We start from the raw sequence: 25980 nt of genomic DNA, 5'->3' as shown, positions 1-25980 counted from the left end.
TAAGGTTTGAAACTTAGAGTTGAAGCCTACGTGAGAGGAGAGGCTGGTGTGGCCAAAGAGTATCTGAAGCTGGGGAGGACATGGACAGGAGAGAGCTCCTGCAACCTCCCAGCGTGATTCAGCCTCGATCTGAAGCTGCCTGGACCCAGAGCTCAGTCATTCAACTCTCGCTGCTGGCCTGAACGAGTTCACTTGAGAATTTAGGTAGCTGTCTGCGTTCTGCATCTTTCCTTGGAAAACTCTACTTCGTCTTCAAATTGTCTAACTGATCTTTCCTCCTCTAAGAAGCTTTCTGGTCAGTTTTGTTGTCGGTTTTCTTATATATAACACCAATCTACTAACTTTCTCTGTCTCATATTTTGCTCACTATAATTTGTTTTAAAACACGCCCTTAGAAACTATTATGTGCCACACTGCTTGACTATTTGAGGATTTGGCTCTGAACTAGATAAATACGGCTATGGCCCCTGTGAACTGCCAAGCTGTTCAGGTTTTGATGATTACGGAAGTGATGTGCTTAGCAAAAGGAAGGTATAGAGAACAGGGAAAGCCAAGACAGGATATAAAACAAATGACTAGGTGAATGACATGCCACAGGAATGGCTGAAAAGATGAATTTCACAGTGACAGTGCCAAATATGATGATTCTTAGACTGAAGAACTGGCCTCTGGGTAATGGTTTGGTTTGGTTTTCTTGTTTTGTTTTAATAACTGGGAGGTGTTGTGATTCCTGTATACAACAGAAACTTGCAAGACTTTCTACTGAATCAGCTCATGGCTCAAACCGTGTTCCTCTCCAAACCCCCCTTGACTAACAACTCCACTGAAACATTTTGTGTAAATACGCCAAGTTAATCTTTCTCAAATATCAACTTTTGTTTTCATTTATTTCTTTGCTCTTTGGGGCTGGAGACTTGATACTTATGAACCATATTTCTTGTATTTTAAAAGATTTTTCAAATTACAAACAGAAATATTTACCAAAGCTGATAAGCCCGCCCTGAATTACAATGTTCAGCAAACTCACATATGAATGCCCTATGACCATGGACTGCATTTGATGCGTTTTCAGTTCTCACCAACATTTTACCCTGTACACAGTAAAGATACTACATTGACTAAGCATTCACTAATAGTTTCTAAACTGATTTTCTTTTCCACATGTCTGGTGTTGTAGACTGAGTTCAGAACAACACTGAACTTAGCAGTTCTCTCCGGGGAGTATCTAAAAATTCAACACCTGAGTAAAGAACTAAGAATTGTATTTATTAGCCTCATCTTTTCTTGTAACTCAGGTAGTTGGAATATATTCTGCCTTATCTTTTTTTTTTTTTTTTTTTTTTTTTTTTTTTTTTTTTTTTTTTGGTACCAGGGATTGAACTCAGGTCCTTGCGCTTGCAAGTCAGGCCACTGAACCGCTGAGCTAAATCCCCGGCCCTATTCTGCCTTATCTTAAGGTATTCCTTTTCAAAGAAAAATATTTGAGTGTTAATTTACAAGACTTTCTACATGGTCAAATTCTGAGCAGAGAAAAGTAGAGACAACACAAATATTACATCAGGAGTTGTTGCTGAGTTTGATCAAAAGTCAAGCTAATCATAAGCGATGCATTATTCAGCTCAGTGACTCAGTCACAAATGAATCATATTGTAGATCTTTAAAATATTTAAGAATATAATAATAAAGAATAGAAATTTATGAAAACCTTGATGAACTACTTGAAGGGACATTTGTGCATTTTTTTAGAAAGGTCAGTAAGTATTTGAGATGCAGCTGTCACAGAATAAAACTCCCAAACATAGTGACTGTATCACCATGCTAGTTTCAGCAGTGCTGACAGAGGGTAGAACAGTGACTAAAAGTTCTTGGAATTGTCTTATCCAGAATTTCTAATTGACATCACTTTGTCTTCTAACTTGTATTCATTTACAGCAGGCCATTCATTAATATTTTCTTTTTGTTTTAATAAAACAAAGTATGTCTTAAAAATCCCACATAGGAAATCTATGCCCTGAAATTGGTCATGATCTGATATGAGCTTTGGTTCTTTCAGAGTGGGTGGGGAAGAGAAGACACAAAGCTGTTACTGTCCGTCACTCTGATCTGTCCCTTGAAGGCCCCGAGGGCCCCTCTAAGTGGTCCTGTGTGAGTCTGTGTATATGACCATTTTCCCGTGTTTTCTGGAGACTGCCTCTGATCCTGACCTCCACCCCTGCCCTGGGATATTGCTACCCTGAATTCCCTGGGAGTTGTGGATGCTGCCCCAGTGAGGTGTTATAAACACCTTCTTGCTGCCTGGTTTCACACCAAGTCTTTTCTATGCAGGCTTCTCCACCTTAACAGGCTCGTTTCCAAGGTGTACAATGCTCACACACCTCCCTATGTATTTACCCAGACTGAACAACTCAATACTACATTCTAGGGGGGCAAACAGTTAACTGGATGCTCTCAGTTCTCTCTGCTTTGCCAGCAGGGACATCTTCCACACCCATGACTTTCAGATTTCTGAGGAAAAAGTAGGTATGGATTTCTGTGCCATAGGAGCTCCAGGAACTGCAGAGAAATTTTCCTTGAAAAGAATGGATCACACAGCACTCTGAAACTTCGGAAACAAGGAGAGCCTTTCCTATAGCAGCTCCTGAATCCAGGAAACCTGGTCTCTGCCCGGAAGTCACGTCCACACTCTGGAGTGGTTTTCTCGAAGCTTCCACCTTGATAGCTGACAGAGAGAAGTGTAGCATCAGGCTGGGGTCCGCGAGCTGAAGATCCTCCGTGACCACTCTCCAGGGAAGACCGAAGGAGTGCAGGCAGCAGGCTGACTCAAAGCTGAAACCCTGTGACTGAACATGGGGAAGTCAAATCCCGAAAATAATCAAGAAATCAGAAGTGAGAAGCGTGCTGAGCAGCTGTTTATTTATAACATCTTGAATTCTGAAAAATAAAGCTGCTAGGCAGCAGAACCATAAGGTGAGGAGAGCCTTAATCGAGTTTCTCAGCAGGGAGCCTGTGCCATGCTCCTACTTGTAGAGGAAGCTGGTCCCCGAAAATAACTATTTCACTGACAGCTGTAATCCAGGCCAGTTGGGGTTTTAGCCTTTCTTTCTGGGGTCCGCTAAGGGTCATGGGGCTCAGGAACACTCAGAAAATGCAGGCAGAGGTTTTACCAAGGGCAACTTCTTCAAGTCCACAGCGCCGAGGGAGCATGCGGTCATTTTCGTAACCACAGCCACGTCAGCCACGTCAGCCACGTCAGCCACGTCAGCCACGTCAGCCACGTTAGCCACGTCACTCAGGCTTTCTGCCCTCTGGCTGTCCCTACAGAAGCAAACGGAAAGGACAGCCTTTCTCTTCGTTATAATCCTCGATTTCCCTCTGGTGTCTACACTGCAGCTGTGAGGTGTGAAGAACAAGGGAGTCCTGGGCTTTAGTTATTCGATTTATTAGTCCCTGATTGCGGTACATAATGTTTACATTCCTTGCAGGGAGTTGCTACAAGTACACAACACGTCTTCATTCCTTTCTTCTCGGTCCCTTTCCCATTTAAGATCTATCTCTCTACTTCCTGTTACCTTCTACTTTTTTCTTTAATTTTACGCTGCATTTTTCATGTAAGGGAAGTGATGTAATACTTAACCTTGTGTGTCTGATCTATTTCACTTAGGGTCTCAAGGTGCACCAAATTTCCTACAAATGACTCAAGTTTACCGTTCTCTGTGGCTCAGTAGTACTCCATTGTGTCTAAGTACCACATTTTCTTTATCCATTCATCTGTACGTAGACCTGTGGGCCTCTTCCAAGGTGTAGCTATTATGATCTATTCTGCTATCAACATAAATATGCATGGATCCTTGTAATATGATGTCTTTAACATTTGGGGGACGATATCTAGAAAAGGAATAGCAAGGTCAAATGGAACTTCTAGATTTATGTTTTTGCAGAGTCTTCATACTGATTTCCATAGTGGTTTTCCTGGCTTGCATTTCCACCCATAGTGTGAGGAGGGTTCCTTTCCCCTGCAGCCTCTTCAGCATGATTTCTTGATGATGGCCACTCTTTCTCAACTAAGATGGAATCTTGGGATTGTTTTAATTTGCATTTTTCCAGTGGTCAGCCATGTTGAAGAATTTCTTCATATATTTATGAGCCATTGTATTTCTGTGCTTTATAAACTATAAATGAGCATAGCATCTTTCTTTAGAACGTGGAAGTTTCTCCTACTCTTCTAGTTTTGACTCCTCTTTGGAGACTGGTGCGGGGGATGCTTTATTTAGCATGGGGCTGGCCTCTCTAAGGCTCAGTTAACACTCCTTTTGGGCCTGAGGCTGGGTAACACTATACTCATTTTACAGGTGCGGTAATTAATGTGGAGCATATTAGACCTCTGAGTAACAGAAGCCAGCTGTAAATCTGGATGTGTCTGACTTTAAAGCCTGGCAATGAAGCCACTTAGTTAGAAAATTTGGGGCAAGGAAGCTGCTGACAGGATAATACTAGTTCAGGATTAGGAGGCACGAAGTGAACAACAGTTACCTTGGTATATGTCCAGCTTCGACTGGAGCAGTCACACTGAAGATGAGGGAATATTCTAGGATCTATGGGAAAGGTGGAGAATTTAGTAGCATGAATAACAAATTGTCCCAAATACACATTGTTCTGGAGATTAACGTACAGTCATTCTTGTCACAGTGACGGCCATCTCTGCAGTCAATGTGGAAGTTGACATAATGCTGACAACCAGTACTCAAGAAAACATTTTCTAAGACTCAAGCTAAAGCTTAAGTTTCACATCTTTCCTCCACTACTTCTGTTTTTCTTACTCATGTTAAAAAAAAATCTAAAAACGTTTTAAGGAAGACATGAGGTACAATCGTATATACAAAGAATGGACACAGCAAGAAATACTGACAGCCAGCAACAGTGTATCATTATAGTTTCCACTTATATGTTTCAATTTTCTTTAAATATATCATACAAATTTAATCTTATGCTATTTCTGGCTGAAGTAATTATCAAATATAGTTTAATTGCACATGTGGAAATTTGGTGCAATTAACGATTTAGAACTATTTAAATTCAGGTTTATGTGATTGAAATACTCTGTTGGTTTCAAAATTACTAATTTGAGCTTCTGGTTTATTTTCCCTGAATCTCCCCTGTGTATGCAACATCCAGACTGTGGCTAAAATGTCCTTTCTTTGACCTCCCAAGGTGACTGATTTTTACCATCCCTCAATGTATTATTCTGTGCTCCTGAATAGACTCATTGCTTTCACCTCCATATTCACTAATTCTGTAAAAGTAATGTTTATATCATTCCCTTCTTGAATAATATCTGAAAATAGCTTCCATTTTGTAATAATTAATATCCCCAAGGAAAAGACAAGGTGGTAGACAGAGAGCATCAGCATAATTATTTTTTGACAAATGAAAATGATTTCATGACCTTGGTAGCAAGCAATTGCAGAGAGTGCAGAGAGAAATATGTACAAGGCAAATTAATCAGAGTATTTTCAATAAAATGGTCTAGCTCAAAGTTGGTAAGTTTTTTTTTTTTTCTCACAAGGGAAGTGGCACTGAGGTTTTGACACAAACTATGCCCTGTTCATCAAAACAGTCTCATCACTGAGCACACAAATAAACCCATAGGAAAGGAATATTTCATTGCAACACTGATTGTGCTTCATTAATTTATAAAAGGATGCTGTTTCAGTTAATTATGAGTAATCTACAAATAAAACCATTAGGAAAGGAAGTACCCAGAGAAACCAACTTACAGTGTTGAAAGAGTATTAAAAAGTAAAGCTTACTTTAAACATAAAGGCTAACACATGGATATCACTTATGCAAGGAATCTACAACAGTCAAATTCATAGGTTCAGGGAGTTAAAAAGTAGAGAGCATTTCTAGAGGAAGAAATGAGTCAAAGGGTAAAAAGTTTCAGCTATGTACATGAGAGAATCTTAGGAAAATAATAGTAGCAATGCTTGAAAGTTTTCTAATAGGCTGTATAGGTGTTCTTAAAAAACAAAAATAATGAGAGAAAAACAAGAGTATGATCAGTTAATGATTAACCAGATTTTACATATATAGTTAATATTCTAAGGTTGGCCTCCTTTTTTTCCTCTCTATTCCTTTCAGAAATCGAAGAGAAAAAGTTCAAAAATACTTATTTTGGGGCAGCTTCTTTGCTTCACTAAGGAAAGTGGGTTTGAGTCTCCGTATCTCTATCAAGTATTATGCGGGAACAAGTACCTGCACTGTCACCAGACCACCAAAGACGCTTAACCTCTTGTAATAATAATAATAATAATACCTGAAATAATAATATGCATTAAGTACTTCTTCAACACTAGATGCTGCTCTGCATGGTTTTATAATGAAATACTGTAATCCCCATAGTAGTCCAAGAAGGAAAGTAATCTCATTAGAGGAGAAACTGAGGCAATTTCCCAGGAGCACACAGCCCAAGAGCAGCAAAGAACAATGGGATCTTGTACTCTAAATACCTACACTGCATTGCAATAAGGTCAATAAACTGAAGAACAAATAATGTCACTGCAGTTCACTTTCTTGTATTAATACACACCATAACAGGTCAACACAGAAACCTCTGTGACCTAATGATGCAAAAAAAAAAAATGCTTTAAAATTGTATACGAGATCTAAGACCTATTTTCTAATGCTACATAGTGAAATAGGAGGACTTCATATAAATGTGGTCTTAGACCATCCAGGCCACTAGAAGAATGTACCATCGCCTGGATGATTCAAAGTTGGGAAGTTGAAGACAAAGGTACCAACAGATTTAGTGTCTGACCATGACCCAGACTCTGGTTCAGACCTGGTCTTTCTTGCTTGTCCTCCCCACCTGGTAGAAAAGTGAGGGAGCTTCTTTGGGTCTTTTTATAATGACACTAAGCCTATTGATTAAGGCTCTGCCCCCGTGACCCGGTCATCTTCTGCAGGGCTGACTCACTTTCTAGTCACTGCAGAAGTTAGGATTTCAGCCCTAATTAAGGGAGACACAGAATTCTGACTAGGTCAAGAACCAAATCATTTAAACATTATTTGCTAAAAATAATTAAGAATGAAGGATCTCCAGAAAAAGCCATCACCCTACACTTTATTTAATCACAGAGTATTGAATGATTTACAAAATATCAAAATAAATATTAACAACAAAAATAATCCCAAACACTGTGAAAATACCATTCACCTTCATTGAAAGAAAAAGAAAGCGAAAGCGTCCTAAGCATTTCTCCCAAGCTTCTTTTGATTAATATTTGTTAAACTACTCAAAGTTTATTATTTAAAAAATATAAAATTGTGAATATTTGTGTATGTTTTTCAAGATGTAGGTGTTCCGCATGTATTTATCTTACATCCGAGAGAAGTGGCAGCCTGAGTGCAGAGCCATCCTGAGCCACAGTGACAAGAAGGCCACCAAGCAAATCTTGCAAAATTTAAATTTTCAGTTGTATGATGCACCAAATGTATTTCATCAAGTAGACTCTACAACAGAAGGACTTTACATCATAGTCTACCCTTCTCTTGAAGGATCTAATCCTTTGTTTCTTCTGACCGTGGAGGGCTGACTTTGGCTGAGGGTCTCCTGTGCAGGCGAAACGATGGGAGGAATCAGTAGGGGCAGATCCCCTCAGTGAAACTCCCACTTGTTCTTCACTTCCAATTGGAATTTTCTTCAGAGATTTGAGATTTGCAAGAGGTTAAGATAAAGATAAGTCCACGCCATAGCAGAAAAGATACAAAATTTGCATTGGAAGAACTAGGTTCTGATCTTGCCTCTTCAATTAGTAGTTTTGGAACACTTCTCAGAGTAATTAACTCCTGACTTGAGGCTAGCTTTGATCTCACAGTGCTCTATGTATTAGGGAGCTAGCTGATCTGAAACTACTGGGAAAACTGTCTGAAAAATGTGTGATGTAAAAACTCACACTCCAAACTAATGCATTTTTATAGCTGTGAATCTTATAACTTCTGGCGACAGTAAGACTTTACTGACAGTCGGTACTAGATCCACCCTACTTTCTTCGAAGTCCTTAGGTATCATAATATCACATTGGAGGAAAATTGAATCTTAGTGCCACAGATGAGCCATTTTCCCATTTTTATAGCAGCTGTATTATGGTCTCAGTGTCATGAGCTAACTTTGAAGTTCAAGTGTAAAGTGTCCTGTTCATGATCTAAAGTGCATGATGACCTTTGGGTAAGACAGCTGAGCTGACGATTTTTCAGGAGTCTAAGGTAAAAAGCCTGACTCAATTGGACTAGGCTCTTCAGGAGTGTCCCGTATCAAATACATCTTGAATGTACCCGACTCTTCTCTCTAGTGATTTCTCACTGATTTCTCCATTTGCCAAAAAGAAGCATCTATCCACAAAGATTCAAATATAATAAATAACAGGAAACAATGTTGTCATGCCTTACACCCACTAGACTTTCAGTGATGACAACCTGCTATACTTTAACAGGATCATGATCCAGGGCCACCCTACAGCAGATAACTCCCTATCAGGACAAAGACAGCCGAACTGTGGCCTTGTTCAGCAAACCACAGCCCATTCAATCGTGTGCCATCCGAAGCCAAATGCCAGCCGCAGCACATTTGTCAGAATTAAAACAGCAGTGGGGTACCCTTACCTCAAAGAGAAATGTTTCTGTTGAAACCAGAAAGGTAATTAATTCTGCTTCCCAGGTGAGTTCTCATTAGTTTCTGGAAATATTAGATTTTCTATCCTAATTACCACTTCAGCCCTCTTTGCTCACACCTAATCTAGAAAACATCATTTAAAAGTCATAAAATACATTCAGAGTTAATTTCTGGATAAGGCTGTGTGTTCAGGAGTAGTTGATTTTCTCTAAAAATAGCAAGTCTTCATCTTATGGGATGTAGGCTCACATTCTGCTCACTTTTCTGAGACATAAAAGCCTGTCTGTTGAGCTGACCACCACTTGTCCCATAATTTTGGTACTGGATTATCAAACACAGGAAGAAATATTTTACTGTGAATGCTACTGACTTCCCATAGCAAATGTTATGGCAACTAATAAATATGTTTAATAACTGAATTCACGAACTCTTACCTCCACAAAAAATATGTAACAGCTTCATCCTGGCTGAAAAGAATGAATTTATTGATGTTGGTTTTGCATTTCCTCATCTATGTTAAACGTCAGTCTTTGAAAAAAAAAAACCACTGGACTCACACCAATCATACTGTTGAGATGCATTCATCAACTTCCTTCTGTGACAGTTTTGCTCTTAGATAAAACCAATCTCTGCTACTTGTATGGCTATTACAGAGTTAAGAAAGTTTTCTACCAGACATTGTTTTTTAACTGAACTAATGACTGCCTCGTTGAGCATACAAGTCTAAAAAACCAAAAATAAATGTAACATTTGCATGTTCTAGGATTAGCAGCAGCAAAGAACATGAGCATTTTGTTATATTTTGTATGGCTCAGAAGTATTGGTCAGATATTTAAACCACAAAGTTACGTATAATTGGCTACTGCTTCATTTATTTCTTATTTCTACCTGAACGACTTATATGTGTGTTGTGCCCATAAATTTGCGCACAATTTTACATTCACACACATGCACACATGTACACACATGCACACACACTACTCCTAATAGTGCATACATAGTAGAATAAAATCCACTTAATTTAGTCTGCAGTGTGTGTATATGTGCATTACCACAACATTGTCCCCCAAGCTACTACTTTGATGTCATTCTTCCTAGAATCACATTCATCTGTGTTCAAACATTATTCAATATTTCCAGACTATAGAAGTGTATATCAATACTAATTTTAGTCAGTGGTCATTTGGTGGTTTATACATGAAATGTACAATACCTCTTGTTGTCTTGTGAGGTCAAGTTTCCAAGCTCATAAGTAATCAAACTTTTCAATAGCTCTGAACAGACAGATCTCAAGAATACACTCAGCTTCTTATAAATTAGCAACTGCCAAAGAGCTGTGCTGGTATGAAATGTAGACACTTGCATCAACATGGAAGGATGGTAAATGTGATGAGTTACTCAAGCAAATCGTGGGCAGAGATCTTAGAGAAATAGAGGCAACTGGAGTTCAAAATTACTAAGGAACTTTTTGTCCTCTTCTTTAAGAAACAGGAACATGGCCGAAGTGGTTTTTTTTTTTTTGTTTTGTTTTGTTTTGTTTTGTTTTTTGGTGTGGAAATGTAAAAATGAAAGAAGACTCCTGTCCTATAAAATGACAATTCCAGTCATCATTTGAAAACTCGATTCTCTGTTTTCACAAAAAATTGAAACTTAGGTCAGACAGCACTGCCCAAGCCCTGCTCTGCCGAGAAATTCAGCTCTTGAGGCTCTATAATTTGTTAGATTTGAGAACCCCAACTTGCCACTGTTGATGTTTCTGCCCGCATCATCTTGCATTTTGCATCCCCTCCGAAAACTTTCTGTTTTAAAAATAATGCTTCTACCTATTACAAACTGTGCCGCTATAAACATAGGTGTGCATATGTCACTGTGGTATGATTATTTTAGTTATTTTGGAAACATACCCAGCAGAGGGATGGCTGGGTCAAATGGAACCTCTTCTCCCAGCTTTTTGAGGTATCTCCATATTGATTTCCATAGTGATTGCACCAGTCTGCACTCCCACCAACCATGGAGAAGGGTTCCTTTCTCCCCTCAACCCCACCAACATTTGTTATTTTGTGATTTCTTGATAGCAATCATTCTTTGTGGTGTGAGGTGAAATCTCAGTGTTGTTTTCATCTGCATCTCTCGAATGACCAATGATAGGTAACATTTTTTCATATATTTACTTGTTGCTTTTACTTCTTTGTCTGAGAAATGTCTGTTCATTTCAGATGCCCATTTTTGAATTGGGTCTTTATATTTTGGGGGGTCTGATTGTTTTGAGTTATTTATATATTCTAGATAAGAGTCTTCTGTCTGAGGAGCAGCTGGTAAAAACTTTTTCCCACACTGAAGGTTGTCTCTTAGTTCTGTTCATGGTTCCTTTTGCAGTGCAGAAGCTTTTTAATAAGATGAGATCCCAGTTGTTGATTCTTTCTGCTAGTTCCTGTGCTACTGAAGATTTGTTCATAAAGTCTTTTCCTATGCCAATGTCTTCTCAAGTTCTGCCTAACTTATCTTCCAGCAAGTTTAGTGTTTTTGCTTTAATATTTAGATCTTTCATCCACTTGGATTTTAATTTAGCACATGGTGAAAGATAAGGGTCTAGTTTTAATCTTTGGCAGGTTGAGATCCAGTTTTTCTAACACTATTTATTAAAGAGGCCATCTTTCCTCCAGTGGGGATGGTCAGTTCCTTTGTCAAAGATGAGGTAGCTGAGTACATCTGGAGTTGTTTTTATGTCTTCCAATCTGTTCCACTGATCCCCAGGTCTGTTTCTTTGCCAGCACCATGCTGTTTTTATCACAGTGGCTTTGTAGTATAGTTTCAGATTGGGAATTGTTATACCCGCTGCCATGTGTCTGTTGCCTAGGATGGCTTTTGCTTTTCTAGGTCTCTTCTGGTTCCAAATGAATTTTTGGATTCTTCTTTCTAGTTCTGTGAAGTATAGTGTTGGGATTTCAATTGGCATTGCACTGAATCTGTATAGCAGCTTTGGTAGTATGGCCATTTTCACTATGTTGATTCTTCCTATGCAGGAGCAGGGGAGATCTTTCCATTTTCTTATATCCTCTCTGATCTCTTTTCTCAGAGTGATGTAGTTTTCAGTGTAGAGGTCTTTGCTCCTTTTGTTAGGTTGATTCCTACATACTTCATTTTTTTTATACTATTGTGAAAGGTATCGTTTCTCTAAGTTTTCTCTCAGTGAGCCTATTATTTGTGTACAAGAAGGCTATTGATTTTTGAATGTTGCAAAGCCCATTTGCCCATCAGTTGGAAACTGGATAAAGAAGATGTGGTTTTTCTATAAAATGTAATACTACTCAGCCATAAAGAATGAGAAATTAGAGTCAATCATAGGAAAATGGATACATTTTGAGGATATACTCCTAAGTGAAATAAATAAGTCACACATGTGTAAATACTGAATAGTTTCTCTGGTGTGAAAAACTATAATAGTACACAAGATCCTAGTGGGATAATTAACAGTGTGAAATAGGAAGAAAAGGGCTAAAGGTGTAGGGAAAGTGGTAAGAGTTTTGGAAAAGGAATAAGTTAAAAGAAATAAATATGAGAAAATGAAAAAATGGAAATAAAGTGTTTGTAAATGGGGAGGAGAGGAGGGGTTGAAGGGAGGGCAGGGACAAGGGGAAAAAAATGAGAACCAAGACCTGTCATGTAAAGGTACAAGATCCCAGTAATGAATATAACTGTACTGTTTACCTAGAATGTACCAATAAACTCAATAAAAAGAAAAATAAAATGAATAGCACATTAAAAAAAATAATGCTTCTAGGCATTGGCCAATTTGCTATATGAGACAAAATGGACCCTGATTGAGATATGATGTGCTGGGTATTTTAAAACTTCTTTTTCAGAAGATTTCAACCCATGGGAAAAGGATATGGTGAGAAGAAGAACTGTACAGGAAACATGTCTTAGGGTCTTTGGCAGAACTTCAAAGAATTACATTAAAATGCTTGTGATATCTGAGCCTGCTGAGTCAGTCCATTTTCTGCTTTGTGTTTGTTTTATTTCAGGATATTCGGATAACTGGCCATCCAAAAGAAAATAAAATCTTGTTTTCATTTACAATTAAGTCAACACAGCTTGTTTCTTTGGAAAGTCCCCGAATTTTCATGAAGCTTTTCTTCAAGATATAATGTGAACCTTTACACCAGTGGCTAAGGACAATGAAATATACAAAATATAACACCTATTTAGGATATCCAGGCAGCTATAAAGGCCAAGGGAAAACAGAGAGTGTGAACTGTAAGGATTCCTAAATCTGGTAAGAGCTCAGAAAATCACAGAATATTCCCCCGAGTCATGCAAAGCAAATTTATTAACCATAGAGAGACAGGAAAAGGATGGACAGGGACTGGTTCCTTGGGGCTCAGGAAAGCCGCCCAGAGTATATGGCATTTCCCCTGCCGATCTCCACATCACAGGTGAAGGACACCACAGCCCTCCATCCTGGACTGAACACATGGGGTGGCATTCAGCTCACTGAGAGAAGCATTGAAGGACTTTTGTCTTAGGAAACACACAGGCACTGCCTTGTTGGCGGAGACATTTCCTCCTCAGCTCGGATGTTGCACTCTTGGCCTATTCATCAAGCAGGAAGGAAAAGAGCTAGGTGATCCCAGTCCATGTAGAGACCGGTTCACCCAACAACCTGGTTTTACAGAAGATTTTTTCCATCTTAAAATCCTGCTGACCTCCCATCGCTGGAGGGATTATCTCATTAAATTTTTGCAACACTTTGATGGATAGAATTTCAGTGTAACGTCATGAAGTCATGGCTAAAGGACATTTAATTAGGCCTACAGGGCCGCCTAACATAGCAGAAAGAGTGGGCTTTCTTAGAGCAGCAGCCTAAGCCCAGGATCCCAAGAAGTCAGGCAGAAAGTCGCTAAAGGGGCCATAAAAAGAGCTCTCATCTCAGCAGCTGGATACTTGCTTCTTACAGATTTTTTTCTGGCTTTATCTGTAATTCTTGAGGTACTTATCCAGGTACAGCAGGAAGTATGCACAGTTGCATAGAAATGGCATCCCGTCGGGTTAAAAGAAAGTCTACAAAGCACGCTGTGTCGAAAGCCACTTTTGTGAGGGCATTGCTGGGTGTCTGCTGGGTGGCAGCGCAGGGGCCAGGCTCTGGAGAGGCCAGTGGTGAGTGCCTTAGTACATATATTTTTATGTGCACTGAGTCTTGTTAGTGGTACCAAAGATCTCATAAAGCGCAGAAACCTAGAGGAACTGATACTGTCAGGAAAATCCCTCAAAAGTCTCATGTGTAGTTTGAGGCTGTGGACTAGTGTCAGGAAAATCCCTCAAAAGTCTCATGTGTAGTTTAAGGCTGTGGACCGGTGGTATGTCTCATTCAAAGAGGTAAAATAAATCCCAAAGGACCCACATACACTCTCAGTGCAGGACCCCAGAACCCTCTACCTACTGATTCTCCAGATATGACATCGCCTGTCCCTTGCTCAGCCACCTTAGGCTGTCAGCAGGAAAGATGAGCTGCAGGTTGTGCAGTGAAGACCTTTCTTCCTCTTCTTGCTCATAGGCGTGAAGATGCTGGTTGTTTCCAGCTGCATTCCACGAGCGGTGCAGCTGTGTGAGTTAGGTCCCCTTACAAGACTGTTCATGAAGCCCCTGCAGAGACAGAGATGAAGTCAGCCCCTGTTGTTCTCTTTCCTGCTGTGACACCTCTCACCGCACATCATCAAAGGCGTGTGGTCCTCTAAAGAACCAGCTGATAGTGACTGTGTTATCTGCGGCCTTGATGTTTTACCAGATGGGCGAGTCCAGTCAGATAGCACCACCGTCGCTCTCCTGAGGCAGGCGATGGACTCACACAGTGAGCGAGACCTTAGGATCTGTGTGTGGACTTTACACCACAAGACAAGATGGGTGCTATGCTGTGCAGGGTGCACGGGTGCCCTGGTATGGGGAATTCTGCTGTCCTTCGGCTTCATTGTCCCTCACCTTTGATGACAGCTCTCTGTGGAAAGAACAAGTTGACAGGTGCTCACAGTCTCCCCAGGATCTTTCTGGAAGTGCCAGGTGCCCCTCCATATTGAATGTAAGATGGTTATTATCACCACTCAAGCTCGCTGCCCATGTCCTCCTCTCCTTCACCTGTCCTTCCTGTTGAAGCTGCTCTGACTCATGGCAGGCTGGAGAGCCTGGTGGACCACCTTTCAGGTAGCACTGAATGCACGCTGATGGTGCCGGCACTCACCTGGTCACCTCACAACTCCCAAGTCAGTGGCGTGACCCACAGAGCCAGTGAGCCTCAGCTGAGGGGCCACAGCACTTGTGGGTGAGTGCTTGGACACTCAGTGTCCCTCTGTGTTGTCTGCCAGGTGGCCATGTCTCTTCCCACCCTGCGAGGTGTGCAGTTGGCCCAGGATAGCCTGGGTCTGACCTCCACGGTGCTTTAGCAGGTGCCTCAGGGCTGTGTTTCCATTTTGCAGGACTGCAATATGCAGACCCAAAAGGTCTTTCACAGGCACAGAATCCATCTTAGGGATGTCCTTTCTGGCTGTCCTTTATTTCATGGTTTTCTTCAACCATCCATGGATTTCCTCTGCTACCTGTGCTGCTGGGGGGTGGGGGGTAAGACAGAGAAGGTCCAAGGAATGCCTTAATGTGACCCACATTTTCAGGACAGCAGTGACGAATTTAGGCCTTTGGGTGACTGACCTCAGGGTGTCCAGGTTGGAAGCAAGGTGGGGAAGAGTTGAGCCAGGTGGTGGGTGCTCCCCAGATCTGTCCTCCTGCGCTGAGCCCCTCTTCTAGGCACAAGACACACATTTTTCTTAGCCCATGTTTGTGGCACACAAGGCTCCTGCTCCTGGCATAGAGTTGGACCATGGACATCACTCATCTTAATTCCTTTTTTCTTCCCCTCTTCCAGCCTCCATCTTTCCTCCCTCCATTGTTTGATCCTTTTCCACTTGAGAAAGACCTACTTCCACTTTTTGTTTTAGGTTTCTAAAGTGCAAACCAGCATGATCTTTTCATAGCAAAAATGTAAATGCTCATCCACTACGTGCTCACAGCTGAGGTCATGGGACGAGAGCCCTTTTCTCAGAAAGCCCCCTTACCTCGCACATGTCAGACATTGTAGGCTTCGAAGAAGTCTACTTTAGTCAGGAATGAGTAAGTGCTGGAGGAAGAGACCGTAGAAGCATGAAAGAAAATATAACCGAGAGGTAATCTCTGGCTTTATAGCCCTGAATGCTTGAGGGTTTCTGGGGTCTGAAGTTTGTACAAATTGGGGACCTAACCGGAAATAATAATGCCAAATTATAAATAAAATATTATGCATGAAAAGGAACATTTATATAGACCAAGAAAAGTAAATGACTACAATTATTTTCTTTCAGAAAGCTGACAAATCACACAAAAACACAAAGTACAAAAAATTATATGCTATCTTTGTTAATTAATTGCTTGGCACCTTTAATCATGATTGTTCCCTACAATTTTGGCTTTCGTGTTCCTGGAGAGTCTCCTCACATAACACTGATTCTGCCATAACACTTTCTAGAGCAAGAATGGGAAGATACTTTATTGTTTCACCTACCATGCTTGGCTAAAGTTCTTTTATTCATTAAAAAAAATAAAAGTTACTGTCAGTGATAGTCGTCTTGGCAGTATCATGTAAACTTTCTGAACTAATGTGAAAATGAGTGTCTCAGTTATGAGCTATAAAATGAGGAGTGATTTCTCAGAATTGCTTTGGGCTTTATGAGTAACAGGTGTTGTCTCCCCTTCAGAAGGCACAAATTTGTGGACTGCAGCACCAGAGCACTGCCGTCTTACAATCGCAGTAGGTCTTCATGATTTCCTGCCATCGCTCTGACTGCCCTTGAATATGAGGTGGTAGGAATATCCCGAGAAACCATCATTACATCAGCAATACCAGAAATAACTTAATTCTAAGTACATATGAGTGCTAATCCCGTAATCCTAATTCACTAAACGAAAAACAAAAGCAACTGTGCTTCAATTTCTGTTATCAGATTACAAAAATCCTCCTGAACATTCATTCAAGGATGGCTTCGTCGAGGGGAGGTGAAACGGGTGACTTGGAGCAGACAAAGGCCACCGTCCTAATACGTCACTGTGCCTGCAAACATCACGGAAATATGGTCCTGGGAGAGTAGGAAAGGTGAGAAACTTCACGGTTGCTCTGTCTCTATAAGGAAAGTAAGAGGACGACTTTTGGGTCCATCACACCCACACGCTGTATTGGAAGTCACTCCCGATCTCCGCGTCTTCACCTGGAGTTGATGGCTGTGAATCAGAGACCTTGGATTTTCCTGAGTCTCAGTGTATTCCCATTTGCCTCCGCAGACGTCTCTCCTCCATCCCATCAGACTCTTCCTCTTTGCCCCTACCTCGCTCTCTAGCACAGCACTCACACATCCCTTTCTACTTGTGTGTGACCAGTGGGTTAGGATGCTTTTGCCTCTGGTGCATACCATCTTAATCCTTCTACTAGAATTTCACCTTTTTAAATCTACAGTGTTTTCCAGCTAATTTATTGTTTCCCTTGTTTGTAAGTCAGGTCTATGCAAAAGGAAAATTTGGCATAAAGTTTAGCTACTTAAGCCTACTTATAGAATCTAATTATTGGCCCGACTTCAACCCAGGCAAGTACTTGTCTGTTGCATACATACTCTGTAAGCTGTTATTTCAGTGCTTTCTGGACTGTTGTCTCCACGTCTTTAAAGCTGACTGAAAGCTAGAGACTTGGCAGCTTGAATTTTGACTTAGCAGAGAGGGCATAATTCTTTTTTAAACCTTATGCTTTGGTACAATTCTAAGCAAATCTACTTCATTCTCATGGGAGAAGTCAAATGTAATCCTCTGTCTTTATGATCTCTGAGACCCAAGCGTTCTGAAGGGCCTGATCCACACATATCAGGCAATGCAGTCCTTTCTACCACAGTGCATATTCAGGCTTCCGGCAAAGGCCTAAACTCTGAGACATCCGGATGCTGTCTCCACTCCTGTAAGGATAAGGTGCTCCCCACCAGCAACGAGCATGTGCCACACCAAAGCAGGGTGACATTTTCTGTCTTCCCATTTTATTCCTGGGATTAATGATCAAAACGATCAATGACCACAAGTTAAGGGAAATAGCTGAGCTGTTGCCATGAAGGCTTAAGGACTGTGCTGTGTGCTGTCACTAGGAGTCTTCGGGTTGTGGCAGAAGACCTGGCTTTCAACCCATGGTGCATGGACACGACAGCTACAGAGGAGGGGACAACTGCCTGCCCCAAAGACTCATCTAGCCCGCAATGTACTCGCTGCAGAACAAAGCTGGAATTATTCGTTATGTGCATTCTTTATGTAGGAAAGCTGTGAAAATCAAGGAATCATAAGAATCAAGATCAGTGTCATATTCACAATAGCACTGGCTAAACTGCACGCATGTAAATTTATGCTTACAGAAGCACACGCACACTTATGAATGTGTTTATTGGTATTTTCCCATCGTTTTCAACTATTGCATGAGGCTGATTATTTTACATTCATTTTTATAAGGAGCTTAGCAATGGAATGAAACCCAACACAAAGCTATGTACCTAGGAACTGAGAGAGACATAAATCCACCCAGGTATTTCTGACTCGGCACCTTGCATGCCCCTGACCTCTCTGAGCCATGCTGCCTCCACTTACTGATTTCTCTTTGACTAAGAAATTAACTCCCTTCGGTTACAGTTCCTACTATGAATTTTAAGAAAAGAAGGAAAGAAAAGGCAAAATCACTCAATGAGTGATTCATATTCCCATCCCTGTTGTGAAGTCTGTATGAACGTCAATGCTATGAGACCACTGAAAGCATCTCAAAATGCTAACAGACCAAAAGGGGCGAGATGCTGTGGCTGCTGCTTTAGACTTTCTTCTCATTACTGATTACATCTGGGCAATTTTAGCTCTAAGTTGCTGAAGCAAAAATCTGTCAGTAGTTCTGTAGAAATAAGAAGATAAATAAAAATACAAATTCCCAGTGAGATTTAACTTCTATGTAGGTAAATGTGATTCTTGACAAACTGTAAAGAAACATATAACTAATACTTCAAAAATTGTACTGCTTATCTCAATAATCTGAACTGTTACTTTTACTGATAAGATTACAAATGAGGAAAACTAAAATGTTGATGCTAGAGAGAGGTTTGTTTAACTTGGTCATATAACTTTAATCACACAGTTTTCTTTGGGATTTTCAATGACAAATAGACTAAAAAACTCTTTGCCAAATTTGAGGCTCGAAGCACAAAGATAACTTGTAAGTGTCTGCAATAGAAGTCACCCAATTCTGTAAAAATTTTGAAGTATATGAATGCTACAGTGTATCCAAAGAAAACTTCCATTCTAATATTACTCTTTACAGAGTAAACTGATGTATCCACTTTCTTAAAATAGTGAATATTCAATATGCCTACTAACTTTCAATGATGCTTGTTCTCCAATAATATCCCAGGGGTACAATATCCGTTGGCCTTCTTGCATAGATCAAGACACTTAACTTTCAAAGTGTAGCTTAATGTCCTCAGTGATCAAAATGTAATAGTGGTGTTCACTGCCTGTTTCCTGAGGAGTTCTATCATCAACCCTTTGAAACACTTAGGAAATATCAGCTCTCGCTCACTCTTGGGCCAGATGCTCATTTCTATGGCATTATAGGAAAGAATACTTGGAAACAAAAATGTCAGCTTTCTGAAAATGGAGTGAGGAAATGTTAATAGCCTTTAAGCTTTTTAAGGAATTTCAGTATCTAACTTGAAGCCAGATTATGCTACTCTGTAGGTTTTTATTTTGTTTTGTTTTTTCTCATTGAGTTTATTGGTACTTTTCAGGTATACAGTACAGTTACATTCATCACTGGGATCTTGTACCTGTACATGACAGTTCTTGGTTCTCATTTGTTTCCCCTTGTCCCTGCCCTCCCTTCATGCACACCACCCTTCCCTATTTACAAAAACTTTGTTTCCATTTTTCTGTTTTCTCGTATTTTTTCTTGTCCCTTATTTCCTTTTCCCTACCCTTCTCACTTCCCCTACACCTTTAGCTCTTTTCTTCCTATTTCACATTGTCAGTTTTACCATTTGGATCTTATTTGCACTTTTACTTTTTCATACCAGAGAAACTATTCTGTATTTACACATGTGTGACTTATTTATTTCACTTAAGAATATGGCTTCAATATGCATCCATTTTCCTATGAATGCCTCTAGTTTTTCATTCTTTCCAGCTGAATAGCACTCCACTTTATAGAAAAACCACATCTTCTTTATCCAGTCTCCAACAGATGGGCAACTGGGCTGTTTCCAAGTTTAAACTATTACAAAGTGTGCTGCTACAAACATGGGTGAGCATATGTCACTGTGGTATGATTCTTTCAATTCTTTTGCAAAGATACCCAGCAGAGTGGTCGAATGGAAACTCTAGTCCTAGTTGTTTGAGATATCTCCATATTGATTTCCGTAGTGGTTGCACCAGTCTGCACTCCCACCAATAATGAAGAAGGGTTCCTTTCTCCCTACAACCCCGCCAACATTTGTTATTGGTTGATTTCCTGATATCAGCCATTCTTTGTGGGGTGAGGTGGAATCTCAGTGTTGTTTTTAACTTCATCTCTCACATGACCAGTCATGTGGAGCATTTTTCATGTATTTGTCTGCTGCTTTTACTCCTTTGTCTGAGAAATGTCTGTTCATTTCAGATGCCCATTTTTGAATGAAAGAACAAATGGGTACTCTGTAGGTTTGTAAAGCATCGTATAGAAGTGGTTTACTGAGTAGTTATTAGCTCTTTCTCTTGAACCATAGTTCCACAGTACTTATTCCATGTTAAATGTTCAAAGTCAGTCAATATCTCTGGGGCTATTTCTGATGACAAAGATCTATTTCTGTCAACTGTAAAGCATATGCAGTAGAATTAAGGTCCAAGATTATACAATGGGTATTCCTATTAAATCCATATAACAGCCTGCTATCCCCATCCTTGCATTAAACTAATGCCGAAAGTATGGTTAACAAAATCCCCCAAACCCCCCTTTTAAGATGACTCAAATTCCTTATAGAATGAGAGGTTTGAATTAATTAAGTACAGTAAGTGGTGGAAACATTTTATTACATTAATGCATTGGCAGCATCTTCCCTGCTCCCTCTGTAGTGACTGGACCGTGGAGGTGGGTCCTCCTGACTTCAAGGGGAAACCTGATCCAAAAAAACTAGACCTAGGTTCTCCATTCTTCCCAGGGTGTGAGGTTCAGCAAATCCAATCCTAGAACTGATGCACTGCATTCCTATGTCCACAATATTTAGTCCTAGGATAATGGAATCAAGGCAAATCCCAAAACTTTCATATGGCCTTTGAGTAATAAACATACTCTCTCCTGCTGTCACTGATCATAGAAACAGGCTGAATGTGCAGACTTAAGTCACAAGCATCTGTATCTATGTGTTATCTGCACATATATGTTTGGGTGTGTGGATCAATTTATCTGTCTGTCTGTGTACCTATCTACATGCTCACACAAAAGGTCAGAAAGGAAGGGGACAGAAAGAGCGATGGGTAGAAGTACATAATGATGTCCAGTCTCTGGTCAAGCAGAACACTGGCACTACACTCAGCCTTGGGGAAGATCTCTGGGAGCTTCTTTGTGCCCGCTGCATCTTGGCATCAGAGTCACCTAGACAGACGCTGAATACACAAGCGTGGGTTGTCGTGATTCTTTACCTGTATAGAGAAAAGACAGAGGAAGGTCAGCTGGGGTCATCAGCTGGCCTCATAGCCAGCAACTGCTCCCCACGACAGCCAGGAGCACACAGGGCAGCTAGATCATGACTGCCCTGCTCCTACCCCACCGGATGGACCCCAACCTCCCCTGCACATCTGCAAATCTGAAACACTGGCTGCTGCGATCAGCTTTGTAGCTGACCAGAAAGAGTCACTGAGTCTCACGTAAGGAAAAATATGTCCACACAAGCGGAAGAACTGGAGAAGGCTCTGTGTGTCCTTTATCTCTTCACTGGGAAGTCCATTAGCACATGGTGGAGCAGGGGTCATTGACTAAGATTCCTTTCATGTAAAGAGAACTTTCCTCAGAATGCAAACCTGAGCACAAGGAGAGAATTCAACTTTCTGGCTACCCGACAGGGCTTAGGTACCTTTTAAAGCACTGTACATATCAACCTAAACTATCAGCTCATTTTTAAACAAGTCACCTTCGGATGGCTTATTGCACTCACTTATCCTTGAGGATGACACATCTGTATAGAACTTTACTATTGATCTCGAGTCCGCTATTGACCTTCACTATTGATCTGCTGCCCAGGCATCTACCTTTACAGCCTTCCTAACTGACTCTTTCGTCTCACCGACCATCAGGATGGTCCTCGGTTCTGTTTTTCACAATTCTGATGTCCCACAAGGTTTTAAGACTGTGGCAAGAAGTGTACTGGAGGAGACTCAGAATTTTTTTACCTCGTTTCAAAAGCATTGCCTTATTGTTTCCTTTTCCTCATTCTTCACCTGGTATAAATTCCTGGTTGTGAAGGAAGTGACTCTGCTGGACTTCCAGAAAATGAAGAGTCATGTCTTGGCTTCCTAAAAGGAGTTGAGAGCTTTTCATCAAATAACTGTTACAACATATAGTTGTATTCTGAAACAGTTGGACTATGATCCAATAAGTGTTTATGGACCTCAGAATAATATGTGCTTCCTACAAAACTGACTATAAGCATGGGCTGTAAAAGTCCGAGGCATGTCCTGCTGTGTTTGAGGTTGAGCAACTGAATAACATGCTCTGGTTATCTGTGATGTCAGGGTGGCAAATCTAAGAAATACTCTCTGGGAGGAGGATAACTGCTGATAAAATCAGGCTTCTGCCTTGACTCTGCCTTCTTGCTGTTCCCTGGAAGCCCGATAATCCACTCCGCTCATTTCCATCAGGTTGAGGGCACGAGCATTAAAATAGAATCACCGATTTAGCTTCCACTGCGGGAGCACATGAATGAGGTCCTTGAAACCTGCGCCTCTGTATTCGTCTGCAATCTGATTCTCTTGCACTTGTCCCTCATCCTCTTCGTCCCAGCTCCAAGCTTGGTCTGTCAAGTTCAGCGATAGATAAGTTAGCACTGGTGAGCAAGTAGACACTGGCTAAACCTGCCAAATACCTTGGCTTTCATGTAGTCCCCAAAATAACCATTTCTGGATCTTTACATAATTTTCCTTCCGCTGGATCCCCAGAAGGAAAATTCTGAAATAAGGTTCTGCTCACCCCGATTCTCTTCACAGAATTTTTAAAACTTATCTTCTCTTTGTTCTTTCTCTTTAGTTTTCTATAAAGCTTGCATATGATAAAACGAAATTTATCAAGGAAACGTTGAAATTTAATAAGCAGTCTGTGAACAACTAAGTAAAATTTAAGCAAAAAAAATAGTAGCATAACAAAGAAGAATCACAGTGGTGCAGAGAAAATACCTACATTCTATATTAAACGTATTAATGTGGGAAAAATAGAAATAAATATTTACTGAGCATTTATTTAGTGCCGGGCCCTGCTTCATCCTCAGAATGCGAGTATAAACACACACACTTGGACAGTTAACATGCTTTTGCCAAGTTCATAGAGTCAGCGAAAACTTGAAACTGCAAGTCATTCCAAAGGAAGCCCATTCAGTTACCAGTCAAAACTTTTTTCATCAGGCGTCGAACTCAGGACCTTGAGCTTCCGAGGCAGGTAACAGCGCCACTGAGCTACATCCTCGGCCAGTTTACACTCCAACGTGATTAAAAGTAGTAAGCCCGGCAGCCAGGGAGAGGGGACAGCACCTAGTGTGGGACTTATGAATATGGCGAGCATCAGTGTCGTGAAGACGGTGCATCTAGAATGAGCCCGGATCGCTGCCCTCAGCCCGGGGTCCAGCACAGGCCGGGGGAGGCAGCAGCTGTGCGGCAGGCGCGGCGCCTCTGATGGGCTCCTTGCATCTCCCAGCTCCGCAGTCCTGCACCACCGCTTCTCCATGTCCCCCAACCTCTCCTCGCTCCGCCTCAGGCCTGGGGGAGCCCCGGTCTGCAGCCCCCCAGCCCGGGTCCTCTTCGGTCCTGGGCCTCCCGTACTCCTTGGCTTCGTGGACGTGTCCGGTGCGGGCCGCAGAGGCCAGGAGTCTGAAATCAGGTCAGCAGCAGGGCCTGGGGTGCAGCTCAGGCTTAACCGCCTGCCTGTCCCGTTGGAAGCACCTCCGGCAACAATCGTAATGACAGCAACAGCACGAACTCGTCTGGTTAAAGGGAGCACGAAGGTGCTGCCCAGTCCTGCGTGGCCCGTGCTAATGAGGAGAGAAGGCGGAGGCCGCACAGCCAGCAGCGTGGGACAAGGACGGAGAGAAGCCTGGGATGGAGGCACAGGCCCACCTCGCCAAAATAACCACAAGGCAGTGCGGATCCGGGGTCTGCACCAAGCTCTGCTGAGATCTCCCCGGTCCCCGCCGCTTCCCACCCAGGCCCGTCCGGGTCCTGCACTCCCTAAGGTCACCCCCCAGCGGACCCTGGCTTTGAGCCATGGCTTCTCGGTGGGCTGTGGTTAAACCTGTGGCCTGGACCTGCAGATCCCCCTGAAAGTAACCGCGCTCCCCCCCAGCCCTGTCACCTCCGTCCCCTCTCCCGGACTCCAGGGGCTGAGAAGCGCTTTGCCCTCCTGGAGCTGCTGCGCCTCTTCTGCATGGGAGTCAGTCGCACTCGGCTCTTCCTTTCACAAACCCGCCTAAACTGCTCCTCGTTTCCGAACACTCTCCCGCCCGGCGTTCTCAAAGCAAGCGAGGTGCAGAAGCCAGGAATCGAGTCACAGAGAAATGTTTCCCAGGTGAACCCTCTGGTAAGCGATTGCCACTGGGAACTCTCCATTCTTCGGAAATGAACTTGGACATGGTTATAGAAAAGCAAACCATACCACGTGCATGCAAGAGCTTATAATCTATCAGACAAGGCAACGACACGCAAGCCACAGCCCCAGGGAACCCTTCGTGTAATAGAGTTCAATAAATGTCCAGAAAAAAGTACAATGGACGGCTAAATTCACCAATGGTGAGGGCAGTTTTTCAATTTCTCATAATTAATTTATACATCATTTAATATGATCGAGCCTATCAAAGCCACTGACAAAAGTGTTTATGCCATAAAGTAAAGCACAACTGGGCATTTGGAAACACATTACCGACTGTCTTGCTGTGCATGTGAACTATGACTTCGTTCAATTGCTCAGCGTCAGATGTGGGTCAGACCAGGCACGGAGGTGGAGAAACACGAGATATCCCAAGGTTTGCCGGAGCTCGGTTAACCAGATCCAAGTAGCTACAAAGTTTATACACGACTGACTCTCATGTACCATTTCCCTGTATGGAGAAATATTAGCATCAACATATTATTCATCACAGAAGATAGCAGACAGCCCTTCCAGAACTGCATTTTCTTCTTTTCCAGATGACTAAAGATGAAAAGAACTGACTTGCCCCTTGCAGGCCCAATGGATATGTTCATCGAGAATAAGTATTGCCAAATACTGCGAATATTTCTGCAGCATTTTGGTGATGTGTGTTACTTGACAGACGAAAAGAAAAAGGATAAAAACACAGGAGCATGAAGATAACTTTTAGATTTTAAATCTGTAACTTTTAAAGACCTTTATTCTTTTAAACTTGTATACAAATCATACTTAAAAACCCCAGTCCAACTGTAAATATTTGCACGAGTTTATGGTGAAACACCTTGTCCCTCACTATTTGAGTTGTCCACTCATCAAATAAGTTACGATACATTCGACATGCTACAGGGACAGATGGAGCAGTGTTGTTCAAGTCGTATTATGTCAAAAGTGGTCCCTCACTTTCTTCACTTTTGTGTCAGGCTTGACAAAGGCCTTCAGTAGGGGTTGCAGGGGCAGTGTGGGGGGAAACGCAGCTTTCTAGGGAGCTGTAGATTGGCTGATTTTTGTCGTCTTGCAGTGAGACACGAGGCTGCCCACCTTGCTGTCCTCATGGTGGGAAACAGATGCAATCAGTGAGAATAAACTTTCCTGGAAGCCAGGCGACTGCAGAGTCATCTAGCACCGCAGCAAAACTTTCCTTGAGGTGAACCTGAGAGAGTAAATCCTCAGCACCCGCACAGCTGATCAGAACACGCTATATTCCCAGGGTCCTGGTGTGAATCAATAAATACCTAAATCTAAAGTGTCCCTGTAACAGAGACTCGCAGCGCCATCTGCTGGCGAATTTCCATGCTTTTTTTTTTTTTTT

The 25980-nt window shown here is 41.7% G+C and overlaps 1 protein-coding gene and 1 long non-coding RNA gene across 4 annotated transcripts in view; one reads left to right on the top strand and one right to left on the bottom strand.

The window, feature by feature from the left end:
- The window catches only part of Ano3 (anoctamin 3), a 350025-nt gene that overhangs the window by 27551 nt on the left and 296494 nt on the right, over window positions 1-25980 (top strand). The gene's annotated exons all lie outside the window — the stretch shown is intronic.
- LOC117286304 overlaps window positions 24912-25980 on the bottom strand; it is a 6605-nt gene continuing 5536 nt past the window's right edge. The window contains exon 4 of the long non-coding RNA XR_004517402.1: window positions 24912-25080. This is a non-coding gene — a long non-coding RNA (uncharacterized LOC117286304). The remainder of the gene's footprint in view (window positions 25081-25980) is intronic.

This window comes from Fukomys damarensis, unplaced genomic scaffold (genome assembly GCF_012274545.1).
Source record: "Fukomys damarensis isolate Sample0158 unplaced genomic scaffold, DMR_v1.0_HiC HiC_scaffold_16, whole genome shotgun sequence".
NCBI classification, from domain to species: Eukaryota; Metazoa; Chordata; class Mammalia; order Rodentia; family Bathyergidae; genus Fukomys; species Fukomys damarensis.
This window is presented reverse-complemented; position numbering and strand designations above follow the sequence as displayed.